Below are 13,661 nucleotides of genomic sequence, written 5' to 3'. Positions count from 1 at the left end.
ACATATGCATATATTCATTTTTACTTTTGAACATTTTCTTTGGACTCAACAAACATGTCTACACATTTCAATTATTCCTTGAAACATTAATCTGAAGTTGCATTTACTATCCTATCCTGCATCATCTTCAGAAATAAAGAAATTGAGGCTCAGAGAGATTAAATTTTAAACAATTACCTTAAAAAGCCATTAAAGCTTATTGTATATTTTTGTGTTTTAATTAGGATCCATCTTCCCTAATCTAATACTGTAAGATTCATCCCTCTTCAATACTGTATAGTGCTTAACTCACTGTTGGGAAGCTCCTAGGTAGACCTTCAAAAATGGTAATGAATAAATAAAAGAGAAAATCCAATTTTTAGACAGAAATATAGGTATAGATATAGATGCTGGATCAAAAATGCAATTAGAGCACATTTTTTCCTACCCCCAACCCTGCCTCTGGCAACCACCAAACTGTTCTCTGTATCTATGAGCTTGTTTTTGTATTATTTTGTTTTGGGAGCAGGGGTTGTTTGTTTGTTTTGTTTTTCTTTGTTCTTTTCTCTTTTTAGATTTCAGATATAAGAGAGCTAATATGATATTTGTCTTTTCCAACTTATTTCACTTAGCATAATGCCCTTAAGGTCCATCCATGTTTTCACAAATGGCAACATTTCATTCTTTTTTATGGTTGAGTAATATTCCACTATATATTTTATATATAATATAATGCATTATATATGCACATATATGTATATATATGCACATTATATATATTTTGTATAATATGTGTGTGTGTGTGTGTATATATATATGTATATATATATATATATATCACAATTTCTTTATCCATTCATCAATGGACACTTAGGTTGTTTCCATATCTTGATTATTATAAATAATGCTGCAGTGAACATTTGGGTGTATATAGCTTTTTAAATTAGTGTTTTCATTTTCTTCAGATAAATACCCAAAAGTGGAATTGCTGGATCGTATGGTAGTTCTATTTTTAGGTTTTTGAGGAACATTGCATGGTGTTTTCCATAGTGACTACACCAGTTTACATTTAGCCAAAGCAATCTTGAGAAAGAAAAACAAAGCTGAAAGCATCATGCTCCCTGAATTCAAACTGTATTACAAAGCTATAATAATTAAAACAATTGTTATAAGAACAGATATATAGATCAAAGGAACAACATAGAGATCCAGACATAAAAACACCATGTGTATTAGGTCAATTAATTTACAACAAAGGAGTCAAGAATATGCAATGGGGAAAGAAGCCTTTTCAATAAATGGTATTAAGAATTAGTATTTTTTAGTAGTTCAGGTTAATTGGTGATATTTTTTTCTCAGTTTTTGTTTATCTGAAGATGTCTGTCTCCTCTCTCCTTTTTTAATATTACTTAGAATTCAGGGTAAAAGTAATTTTTCTTTGAGCACTTTAAATATGTCATTCATTGTCCTCTTGCCACCAGGTTCCTTTTGTGAGGTTATTATTTATCTTACTGTACCTGTTTGCAATCTGTCTTTTGTCCCCCACCTCTGACTGCTTTCAAGATGCTATCCTTGTTTTTCAGCCTTGTGACTATTGTGTGTCTAGATGTGTACATGTGTTTCCCTTTGTATTTATCTTACTTTGATTTTGCTGAACTGGGATTTATAAGCAAAGGCTTTGTATTATTTGGGAAGTTTTCGGCTATAATTTTTCAATTAACTTTTCTGGCCCATTGTAATTCTTCTTTCATTCTTATTTTTATCTTTTATTGAAGTACAGTTGATAGACAATATTATATTGGTCTCAGGTATATAACATAGCGATTTGACAATTATATACAGTATGCAGTGCTCACCCGATAAGAGTACTTACCATCTCCTCTTTCATTCTCTAATCCCAGTTACATGAATGATAATGTATCATAGAGATCACTGGGGCTCTAGTGATGTTTAAAACTTTACTCCTTGTTCTTGTTGTGTGTGTTGTTTTGTTTTGTTTTGTTTTTAAGATTTTATTTATTTATTTGAAAGAGAGAGATCACAAGTAGGCAGAGAGGCAGGCAGAGAGAGAAGGGGAAGCAGGCTCCCTCCTAAGCAGAGAGCCCGATGTGGGACTTGATCCCAGGACTTTGAGACCATGACTTGAAGTAAAGGCATACGCTTACCCCACTGAGCCACACAGGTGCCCCCACTTCTGTTGTTTTTAATATGCCCTTAAGCTTATTCAGTTACTTTTTCAATTCAGTTATTACAGAATTTTTAGAATACCCATTTAAATGTTTGTTATATTTCTATTTATATTTGTTATATTTCTACCTACTGAGATTCCTTAACTCTTCACTCATTAAAGCTGCATTTCCCTTTAAGTCCTTGAACATGTTTATAATATTTGTTTCAAACACTTTACCTAATAATTAAAACATCTAGGCCTTCTCAGGATCAGTTTTTATTGACTGCTATTTTCTTCGCTGTTGGTCATATTTTCCTGTTTCTTTGCATATCTGGTAACTTTTTATTGAATACTGAACATTGTGGATGATACAATGTAGGGGCCTATAGGATGTTAAATTCCTCTGAAAAGTGGTTTTTTGTTTGTTTGTTTGTTTGTTTGTTTGTTTGTTTGTTTTTTATTAGCAGCAAGTTCAGTTATATCCAATCACCTTGCATTTGTCTAAGCTTAGTTTTATACTATGTGAAGATGGATTAGTGAAAAGTCCAAGATGATTCCCAAGACCCTTTGCATTGGCTATCCTCAAATTCCAAACTCTATTTCCCCTCCTGTTCTTGTCTAGGCTTGGTTTTAAGCTCTGTTTGCATAGATCCAGAATCGTTCTTACTTTAGGATATGGCCCTTGTACCTAAGTTGGGGTTGTTCTGCTGTCTCAGTTTTATTCCTGAAGTATTTCTGAGGTTTCTTCATTCTACTTGGGCTGAAATTTCATCTCTCAGCTCTCATCAATCTGTAATAGCTTTATTCTTCTCCCAGTCTCATAGCCACTGGTCTTTGGTAAGCCTTGCAATGTCTTTCGTTACATATGCCCAGCCTATTCCTTGGCCAAGGACTTTGTAGGAAACCCCCAAACAGACTTTTGGATCCTTCCTAATGTGCATCTTTCTGCTCTCCAATATCCTGCCCTGCAGATTTCAGCTGTTTTGACAACCTCAGACACTAACATCTGCCTCTACTGATCTGTGAAACTGATGTGCTTTGCTTGTGCTTCAACTCCTTATGCTGTGATCAGAAAATTGGCTTCAGACAGAGAACTGCAGTAAACCTGGGGCTCATGTCCAGTGTTTCCCTTCTTTAAGGAATCACAGACATGTGCTAACTCTTGCCCAAAGCCTGAAAAATATTGCTTCCTATATTTTGTCCAGCTGTAAGGTAGAAGGACTAGTCTGGCACTGATTATTCTGTCATGGCAGGAAGCAGACGTTCACATTGATATTTGAATTTTTATTTTGTCTTAAAATTTTGCTAAACTTTTTTAAATTGTCTGCATCATTTTATTTTTGACATAATAATTTGGTACATAATGACTGTTTCTTCTTTTCAATGTTTATTATTTCTTTATTATGCTACAATGTTGAATAGAAGTGATGATGGTTGGCATTCTTATCTTCTCTGTATTCTAAGGAAATCTTTAAACATTTTTGATGTGGGGAGCAAAGGAAAAAGAAAAAAAAATAAATTTCCTTACAACTTATAGCCCATTGACAAATCCTTGAGACAGGCAGAGTGACCTTGCTCTAGGAAATCAACTGCCTCAATGATAATACTCTAGCTTAGCCTTAGTTCAGCCTCCAGTATCCTTTAAGTCTCCTTTAACATATACAAATTCCTTTGGAAGCTTCCTTTTTTGTATCTCCTAAGATATATGTTAGCAATCATTCTCCAAACTGATATTTATCTGAAGGATCTCATGACTAAGGTTTCATTAGACAGTAGTAAATGACCTTTTTCTAAACAACAGCTAGCCCCTCAAGGTCCTAGAAACTTTGTTTCCAGATTTCTTGGAGACTTACCCTATCCCTAACCACCTCCTAACTAGAAAGTATACAACACAAGACACTCCTCACAACCCTGGTGCATTTCTTTCTTCCCACTCATCCTGTCCCCATGCTTTCATAAAACCACCTTTTTGCACTGAAAACACTTCAAGAATTCTTTCTTGACCATTCACTCTGAACCCCAACATTTTTATATCAATTTTATCATTAAGTATTTCTTATCTGTGAACTTTTTTTATGGCATTCTCTACCAGGATAAGGAAGTTCCCTTTTACATCTAGGTTTTAAAGATTTAAAAAAAAAAAAAAAATCCTAGGTGAATATTGGCTTTATCAAATATATTTCTGCATATTAGAAATGATCGTGTTTTTCAACTTTTCCTATTGGTGTAATGAATTAGATAATTTTCAGTATTGACATTAACCCCAGGGACTTTCCCACTATCCTACCAGGTGCAGCCAAAGCCCTGGCTACTGGCCCAGGTAAACAGTTGGCCATGCACAGGGCTTCAGTGGGTCATTGGGAACCAAAAACTTTCTTCATCTTTTGGCAACAGGCCACATGATAATGACCCCAAACAGGAGGGTAACAACACCATCTTCTATACCTGGGCCAAACAGACAGGGAAATGAACTAAGAGAATGGATAAGGCCTGTCCCAACAAGTGGTAGGCCAAGCAGTCCGAAAACTCAAGCAAAACCCAATATTTCCCCTTAATTTTTATTGAGCTCTAGAATGTATCACTCAAGGTCAGCTTCATGGCATGAGAACTATGTGAGTCCAAAGGACCCCAGTCTCAGAAGGGCCCTGTGTTTGGTTAATGCTATACTGTTGCCACCATGAGATTCTTAATAATTTTATCTTTGAACTTGTCTTTTGTAAAGGGAGTCTTATTGGATATCAGAGGATGTGCATGAACAGAGGTGATGTACACAGTACACGAATTTGCCACCATATTGGCATCCCATTGCATGTAGAGTTCAGGATGCCCTGTGAGCACAGAATTCTAGTGGATTATGATGTGTGGGAGTTCAACATGACACAAAATACAAGGTAAGTATGTTATGAAAGTCACTGGCAATACCAATAGTGTATTGGTAGAATGGTCACATATAAAGAAGTGAAACAGGGGCGTCTGGGTGGTTTAGTAGTGAAGTGTCTGCCTTTGGCTCAAGTCATGATCCCAGGGTCCTGGGATTGAGCACTGCATAGAGCTCCCTGCTCGGCAGGAAGCCTGTTTCTCATTCTCCCTCGCTCTCTGCTTGTGTTTCCTCTCTTGCTATGTCTGTCTCTGTCAAATAAATAATATCTTTAAAAAAAAATAAAGAAGTGAAATAAGAACAGTTGAGTTAGTTTTGTGCTGTGTTACTACTGTTTTGGCAAGAACAAAATGCATATGCATGTATGAGCTATGACATATGAATTGTATAATTTCAGTGGGTGCTTATCACAACTGACCAAGGATACCTGGTTATACAACATGTATTGCTCCAAGTGGTTTGCTCTTATGGCTTCCTCAATTTCTGCTGATAGGAAATTATATTATTTTACATAAAGTAAAAGAAACTTAAAACAATGTACTTCCATTTTTCAGACCTTTTGTAATGGTCATGCACTTTATTTCTATATATGTTACGAGTGCAGCCCTATGTTACTATTTTTCTTTACTAATTTTCCTTTAGAAATAATTTTAAAACATGAAAAAAGTTCTTTTATCTTTACTTACATATTTATAATTTATGGTGTTGTTTACTCCTTTTGTGGATGCATGTTTCCACTGCGTATTATTTTCTTTCTGCTTAAAGGACTTCCTTGAACATTTTTTATGGTGCCTCTAGTAATGATTTCTTTTGTATGACTGAGTAAGCCTTTATTTTGTCTTCACGTTTTAAGGCATTGTTGCTGGGTATAGAAGTCCAGGTTGGTGTTTTTCATTTCAGTATTTCAAGGATATTACCCCCACTTTCTTCTCCCTTGTGTTATTTACAATAAGAAGTCTGCTATCCGCTATGATTTTATATCTGTTCTTCTATAAGTTACAATTCTTTTCTCTTTGATTGCTTTTAAGATTTTCCCTTTATCAGTCCCTTTAAGCAATTCGATTATATGTTATGATGTAGATTTCTTCATGTTTCTTTTGTTTGTGGTTTGTTGAGTTTCTTGGACCTATATGGTTTTTTTTAATTATTTTTGTTAAATTTGGAAAATTTTCAGTCATTTTTGCTTCAAATATTTTTTCTATCCTCCCACTCTTTGTCGCCTTCAAGGACCCAAAACACATACACATTAGGTTACTTGACCTGTTTATATTTTTCTATATTTTTTCTCTCTTATATACTTTAGTTTGTATTACTCCATTCCATTATATTCAAGTCATTTATTTTTTTTGTTGTTAATCCCATCCAATATATTTTTCGTATCAGAAATTTCTTCCTATATCTAGAAGTTCAATTTGATAACTTTTTCTATATCATTCATTTCTTTTCCTCACAGATTCCTCCTTTCCTCTACTTTCTTTATTATTTAGAAGATAATTGTAAGAACTTTCATCATTCTTTTCTACTAACTTTATCATCTGTGTCCCTTCTGGATCTGTTACTATTGACTGATTTTTTTTTTCATTGTATGAGTCATATTTTCCTATTTCTTGGAATACCTGGCAAATTTTTTAATTGAATGCCAAACATTTTGAACTTTACTTTGTGGGATGCTAGAAATTTTTGTGTTCCTAAAATATTCTTGAGCTGTTTTCTGGAATGCAGTTGTTACTTAGTAACAATTTAGTCCTTTTCAGGCTTGCTTTTAAGCTTAACAAGACAGAAGCAGAGCAGCCTGTAGTCTATTAATCTTTCCCCACTACTGACCCAAAACACTTGTGTTCATTCTGACCAGTGCCCTTTGAATTATAATGTATTTCCACTTTGGCTGGTAGAACATGAACTATTAATTGCTCAGTGTTAGCCCTGTAGATTGTTGCCTCTCCCTCTTCCAGGTAGTTTTTTCTCAAACTCGGGTTGTTTCTTCACACACACTCACTGATCAGTACTCAGCTGAAATTTGGAGCGGTAACTTTTATGTCTCTGTAGAACTCTCACTCTGCAGTTTTCTGAGGTCTGGCTTTCCTTCCTGTGAACTGTAGCTGCCTTGGCCTCACCAGATACCCAACTCCATCATCTCATCTGAGGGGTACCAGCATCCCCTCCACCTGCATCTCCTCTCCCTGCCCTGTGGCCTAGGAAATGTCCAAGCTGTAAACTTGGGCATTGAGATCCCTGACCTCAAATTTTTTCCTCCCCCCAGGGATCAGTGTCCTGTGCTGCCTAATGTCTAGTGTTTGAAACCATTGTTTGACAGATATACTTGAATTTTTTGTTTCAGGTGAAAGTTAGATCTGATCTCCATTACTTAATTATAATGAAGAACAGAGGTCTTGAGATGCTCAGTTTTATTTCAAAATTAATCAGTGCCTTTTGGTTGTAGAAGAAAGGTGCAGTCTTTTCAGAGAGGATTTGTATCACCACAGTAAGCACATTAGGGCAGTAAAAATGTAGAATCATTTAAAACTTAATCGAGGGGCTTCTGGGTGGCTCACTTGGTTAAGAATCTGCCTTGGGCTTTGGTCATGATCTGAGGGTCCTTGGATCAAGCCCCATATATGGCTCCTCACTTAGCAGGGAGTCTGCTTCTCCCTCTCCTTCTTCCTCTGCTCCTCCCCCCAACTTGTCCTCTCTCTCTCCCTCTCTCTCAAATAAGCAAAATCTTTTAAAAAAATTAATTGAAGCATAAAAATCTCAACTTTTGACTGCACACACATGTAAAGTCTAGCTTGTGGCTACAAATTCTCAGGGATTATTTTTTTCTTTGCTCAGAAACAACAATAATAGTTCATTGAGGATAGAGGCATAAGTCTATTTAATTTTGCTTCCTTCTTACACTGAGGTTCCCAACTCAGTGTTTGAGAGTATCCTATCAGATTTCCCACCTTGGGTAGGCCCTGACTCCTAAAGGCTGTGAAAATCACTGAAGTTTCTACCTTTGACATATAGTTTCTGAGAAAAAGCTATTTTGATATTCCTGCTACTTGCTGAAATACAGCTGATGCAATTAACTGTTACTGCAGAACACCCCACCATGAATCCAGTGGTACAGAATGACAATAATTTTATTACAATCAAATTAGGACTCAACCGGAAGTACTTGTCTGTTCCATGATTTTTGAGGTCTCAGCTGGGAAGACTAAGCTGCTAAAGAAGGATACAAATGGCTGGTAGTTGGAATTGTCTCTAAGCCTTCTACACAAATGTCTGGTACCTGGATCAAGATGTTTTGAAAGCTGCATTGCACTTAGCTGGAGCTATTGACAGGAGGACCTATACATAGCCTTGAGGTGTGGCTTGGGATTCTCACAGCATGAGGTCACATTGCAGAAGATCTGTGGGATGGAATAAATTATTATACTTATTTTTGGAAAATGAGATTTGCCATATCTTCTCTTATATTTGTGGTTGAAATGCTTTAATCTTACTAACTCTTTGGATATATACCTATATAAGCATTTTTCATTGTTTTTAGCTATTTTCAGCATTAAGAATTAAGCAATGAAGAATTCCAGGGGTCATTCTGGACATTTAAGGTTCGTATCACTAGATATGGAACTCTCAACTGCAATATATATTTTAAAATCAATTTTTCAAATTCCATGAAAGTCTTACTGACATTTTGGTGGGCATTTCACTGGTATTACTGATTTTTAGATGCCTTTTTAATATTGTGTTCTCATTCTTGAAAATACATATTACTTCTTTTTATAGTTTGTTAACCAAAATTTCATAATTATCACTATTCAGGTCATGCACATTTTTCTTTAGGTTTGTTTTTGGGGGGGGATATTATAGTTTTTGTGGTTTTATGAATGGTATTCACTACATGCTGCTATATTTTCTAATTGCTTACTACTGGTGTGGGAAAGCCATTGATTTTTGTATATTGATCTTATATCAAGCCATTCTGCTTGCTTCTTAGCTGTTGTCAGTTGTGCTCCCTGATTATCTTGAAACTGAGGATCACATATGAATGACAGAGTTGTTTCTTCCTTTTCAATGTATATAACACTTTATTTTCATTATTGCGCTAGGGCCTCCAACATAATGTTGAAGAAAAGCAATAATAGAATCTTCATCTTACTATAAACTGTAATTTGAAATATTTTTAATGTTTCACCATTGTGATAAGGTGTTCACATAAATATCTGGTACTTTATTAAATTACAAATGTTCTATTCTAGACATGTTTTGTAAAATGCTTTTATTATGAATGGATATTTATTTCTATTAAATGTTTATCATCTCTCATTGAGATAAACAAATAACATTTTACTATTATTACATTAATAGATATTCTAATATGGAAATATACTTTACCCTGAAGAAACACTACCTAGTCATGCCTTTTTTTGAAAATGCTGCTTAATTTGACTTGTTAATATTTTATATTGTTTTTATTTATTTTATAAGTATAAATGGCATATTGTAGGATGTGTGTGTGTGTGGTATTTGCTAGCCTTGCTCACTTTTGGTAACTATTGCATATACTAGGTTAACTGAGTTAGGTAGCTCTACCTTATTTTCTTTGTTCTGGAAATCTTTGCAGAAGATGAGAGATTGTTTATTTTTAAAATCTTACCAGAACTCACTATCTTTGTTAAAATTATCTGGGCTTAATGCTGCTTCAATTTCTTGTAAGGTTAAACGTTTAATTCAGTTGTTCCAATTCCTCTTGAACACACTTGGAAATTCACATTCTCCTAAAAGCATATGCACTTTTCGTAGTTTTAAAGATTTATGGCATAAATTTTGTACAGTCTCTTACAATATTTTAAATTTTATTCAGTTACTTTGTCCATTTGAGTTCCTAATGGGCTTCTCCCTTTTCTTTAATGACCATACTTCTAGCTATTTTTTATATTTATCTCTCCAAAAATCTTGTTTTTTTATTTCTGTTGATCAACTTTAGAATTTCTTTTTGCTTTTTGTTATTTTATTAATATATACTTTAATTTCCTGACTTCTTTTTTTTAAGTTTTATGTTATTTTTATTCTGTATTTATTACTTATTTTTAATCTTTATTGCTTTCTAATAATGCATTTAGGCTCATAAATCTTTTTCTGAATTCTGTCATGGACACCCAGTATACCTTTTGTTAAATAGTGGTTTCATTCTTTAAAAATAGTTTATTTGGGGGCACCTAGTTGGCTCAGTGGGTTAAAGCCTCTGCCTTCGGCTCAGGTTATGATCTCAGGGTTTTGGGATCAAGCCCCACATCGGGCTCTCTGCTCAGCAGGGAGCCTGCTTCCCACCCTCCCCGCCACCCCCGGTCTGCCTCTCTGCCTACTTGTGATCTCTGTCTGTCAAATAAACAAATAAAATCTTTTAAAAAATAGTTTATTTTTTTTTTCTTAACAAAGAATTATTTTTTTTTCCAGGAAAGACATACTTTTATTTTTTGATTACTATTCTCCACAATTTTAATTTAAAGATACTATCATATATATGTTGTTATATGTATCTGCTCATACAGGAGTTTTGAGAATAACCAGAGGATGGTAGGTAGGAAGGATGGATGGATGAATGGATAGATAGTTAGATACATACATACATACATAAAGAGAATAAGAAGTATGCTAAGTAATAATATTATATATTATTCTTCCCCGAATTCATAGTAGAGTTGGAGAATGGCAGGTTTAAACAACCAAGATTTTCATTGGTGCTTCCCATTGGCATAGCTGTATTCTTTTTTTTTTTTAATTTTTTTAAAATTTTTTATAAACATATAATATATTTATCCCCGGGGTACAGGTCTGTGAATTGCCAGGTTTACACACTTCACAGCACTCACCATAGCACATACCCTCCCCAATGTCCACCCCCCTCTCCCAAACCCCCTCCCCCCAGCAACCCTCAGTTTGTTTTGTGAGATTAATAGTCACTTATGGTTTCTCTACCTCCCAATCCCATTTTGTTTCATTTATTCTTCTCCTACCCCCTTAACACCCCATCTTGCATCTCCACTTCCTCATATCAGGGAGATCATAAGATAGTTGTCTTTCTCTGATTGACTTATTTCGCTAAGCATGATACCCTCTAGTTCCATCCATGTTGTCGCAAATGGCAAGATTTCATTTCTTTTGATGGCTGCATAGTATTCCATTGTGTATATATACCACATCTTCTTTATCCATTCATCTGTTGATGGACATCTAGGTTCTTTCCATAGTTTGGCTATTGTAGACATTGCTTTTAAAAACATTTGGGTGCACGTGCCCCTTCGGATCACTACGCTTGTATCTTTAGGGTAAATACCCAGTAGTGCAATTGCTAGGTCATAGGGTAGTTTTATTTTCAACTTTTTGAGGAACCTCCATGCTGTTTTCCAGAGTGGTTGCACCAGGTTGCATTCCCACAAACAGTGTAGGAGGGTTCCCCTTTCTCTGCATCCTCGCCAGCATCTGTCATTTCCTGACTTGTTAATTTTAGCCATTCTGACTGGTGTGAGGTGGTATCTCATTGTGGTTTTGATTTGTATTTCCCTGATGCCGAGTGATATGGAACACTTTTTCATGTGTCTGTTGGCCATCTGGATGTCTTCTTTGCAGAAATGTCTGTTCATGTCTTCTGCCCATTTCTTGATTGGATTATTTGTTCTTTGGGTGTTGAGTTTGCTAAGTTCTTTCTAGATTTTGGACACTAGCCCTTTATCTGATATGTCGTTTGCAAATATCTTCTCCCATTCTGTCAGTTGTCTTTTGGCTTTGTTAACTGTTTCCTTTGCTGTTAACAAAGAATTATTTAAGAGCATTTTCTTTAATTAGTACATTTGTAGATATGGAGGGGGTTTGGAAGAGAGTTGATTTTTTTTTGTTGTTAATTTCTTATTTTGCATCTTCAATGAATATGGCCTCTGTGATATCAGTGTTTGGTGGCTTTTTTGAGATTTGTTTTGCAACTTAGTACATAGTTGTTTTCTCTTTTCTTTCAGTGTCCCTTTTGTGTTTAAATCATCCACTGAATACAAACTTCTATAAAATTCTATGTATTTCTGCTAGATTGATATTGTATCCTTTTTCTTTATGGTGAATCTAGAATTAACATATATTACACTTTGCTTAAACCCTTAATTTTTTCCTCATTTTCTGTTTCAAGTTTTTATTTAAATTCAAGTTAGTTAGGGGCACCTGGGTGGCCCAGTAGGTTAAGTGCCTCTTGGTTTCAGCTCAGGTTATGATATTAGGATTGTGAGATTGGGTTCCAAACTCAGCAAGGAGTCTGCTTGAAGATTCTGGCCCTCTGCTCCTACCCCAACTCGTATGTGCATGTACTCTGTCTCTCAAATAAATAAATATTTCATAAAAATGTTTAAATAAATTCTTGTTAGTTAACATATAATGCAGTATTGGTTTCAAGAATAGAATTTAGTGATTCACCAGTTGCATATAATATCCAGTGCTCATCACAACAAGGGCCCTTCATAATATCCAACACCCCTCTAGCCCATTCCCCACCAATCTCCCCTCCAGTAACCCTCAGTTTGTTCTCTGTAGTTAGGAGTCTCTTATGGTTTGCCTCCCTCTCTCTTTTCCCTCCTACCCCTATGTTCATCTGTTTTGTTTCTTAAATTCTACATATGAGTGCAGTCATATGGTATTTGTATTTGACTGACTTGTTTCACTTAGCATAATACATTCTAGCCCATCAACATCATTGCAAATGGCAAGATTTCATTCTTTTTGATAGCTGAGTAGAATCTTCCTCTGTGTGTGTATGTCTGTGTGTGTGTATATAACCCTAACCCTAACCCTAACCTGTATATACCACATCTTCTTTATCCCTTAATCAGTCGATGGACACTTGGGTTGTTTCCATAGTTTTGCTATTGTTGATGATGGTTCTATAAACATCAGGGTCCATGTACCTCTTCGAATCAGTATTTTTGTATCCTTTGGTTAAATATCTAGTAGTACAATTGCTGGATTATAAGGTTGTTTTATTTTTAACTTTTAAAGACCCTCCATACTGTTTCCTTACTAATTTTTATATCCCTGATTTAACAAATCAAAAGTTTCTAAAGGTAGGTATTAAAGTAACTAAAGTTTCTAAGGTATCTAAAGTTTCTATTAATGATTATGGATTCATTAAATTTTTTGTGTATTGATCAATTTTACCTTATGTATTTCTCACCTTTGCTGATTGGTATGTAAAGAACATTTATTGCTCTTTACTGTTAAAATACCTATATTAGATTTCATTAGTATGCCATATCCCTCCCCCTCTTTAATGCTGCTTACCTTAAATTCTTTTTGGTCTAATAGTAATATTGTTGTTTATTTTTTTTCTTAACAAGTTTCTGGTTTATTTGTTTTTCATTTCTTCCTTTACTTCCTAACATAATGTGTCCTTTGCTTCAGATGAGCATTCTTCTACTGAATGCAAACTCCTTGGGATCTTGTACATTTCTCATAGTTTCTAGACCAAAAATGGATATCCTTCTTGTTTTCCAGTACAATCATAGATATTTGAAAAATATCTTTACTGTGAACTCCAAGAAATTGAAACAGGATAAGATACAGAATTTACCTAATGTGTCATTTTGATCCTAGTATATTAATAGTATTTTA

Source organism: Lontra canadensis, unplaced genomic scaffold, assembly GCF_010015895.1.
Source record: "Lontra canadensis isolate GAN:19392208 unplaced genomic scaffold, GSC_riverotter_1.0 scaffold15, whole genome shotgun sequence".
NCBI classification, from domain to species: domain Eukaryota; kingdom Metazoa; phylum Chordata; class Mammalia; order Carnivora; family Mustelidae; genus Lontra; species Lontra canadensis.
Note: the sequence above shows the minus strand (reverse complement) of the source record.